Here is a 1,227-nt window from a genome sequence, read left to right as displayed (position 1 = left end):
CTTCCATTTTTAATGAATTGTACAAAAAAAGATAGCAACAATTTTCTCAGTTTTTATTTTCTCCTGCAGTTTCATTGCAAAAAACACACTTAAAAACACTGCAACTTTCATTGCAAAGAAAAGCTGCCACGCAATCAGGTATTTTAGCCCGCAACATTCCCAAATAAAAGCCTGAAAAAAGCCTGCGGAATCCTGGAGGGACTGGTTAACTGTGAGCCCTAACAGTGAATCAGCTGCAGGGGGGGCTGTCGATGGGAGGACGAGTAAGAAGGAAGTCGAGAGAGGGAGGAAGAAAGGGGGGAGGAGCAGACAGCTGTAACTAAAGCTGTGTGTCTCCTCCTCCTCCTCTCCACTTTCTCCTTCGTCATTCTCCCCTGGTTCCTTCAGCTGACCCCCCCACCCCCCTTTCCTCCCTTTTCAGCTGATTCACTGTCATGCCTCACAGTTAACCCACCACTACCTCATGGTACCACAGAGGCTTATGGCTCAACATGCAGAACTTCTCAGTTCTGCATGGAGGATCCGGCTCCTGTCACCTTGTGGAGCTGCATAAAGACTGGTGACTGGAGAACATGTGACGCAGCTGATCGTACTGTCTCTACACTGAGCTCTCCAACATTGAGAAAAATGTGTTGAGGGGCCACATGCTACACAACGCCAAATGCTGATGTTGGTGCACAATGGACATAGGCGATAGTAATACCAAAAGAGCTAACCCCCCCTGTCTGGTTATCTTGCTGCTTACCTCCCTGCAGGTCTTCCGCTCGCTCTCCTCTACCCTTGCCTGGTCTTGATCTCTCTCTCTTGATCTTAAGCAGTTGCCTCCTTATGGACTGCTGCCTCACATATTGAACTCCTGCTGCTGCACTGTGTCACCTGAAGCTAACATAAGAGAGGTTAAAATCATGGGCTTTATGAAAGTGGTGAGGCTGCAGGAATAAAAAACAGTTGAGGACATTTCACAGTTACTGTGTGTTTAAGGCTCTTTAATAAATATTTGTCAGGCTCTGTGTGTTCACAGTTTCAGTCTTTTCTGTCTTTTCAGTCTTTTCTGATTTTCTGGATTCGGTGACAGCTGAATCAGGATCAGCCTGATGGCTGAAACTAAATAAATAAAGGGTAAAAATGGGTTATGAGATATATGTCATAGGATGGTTAATAGGACAAGAAAGAAGAAAAAAAGTTGCAGGAATGAGTCCTACAACCCAGAAAGTAGTTAGCATGTTA

The sequence above is a fragment of the Seriola dumerili genome, unplaced genomic scaffold (assembly GCF_002260705.1).
Source record: "Seriola dumerili isolate Sdu_G_001 unplaced genomic scaffold, Sdu_1.0 BDQW01000267.1, whole genome shotgun sequence".
Taxonomy (NCBI): Eukaryota; Metazoa; Chordata; class Actinopteri; order Carangiformes; family Carangidae; genus Seriola; species Seriola dumerili.
This window is presented reverse-complemented; position numbering follows the sequence as displayed.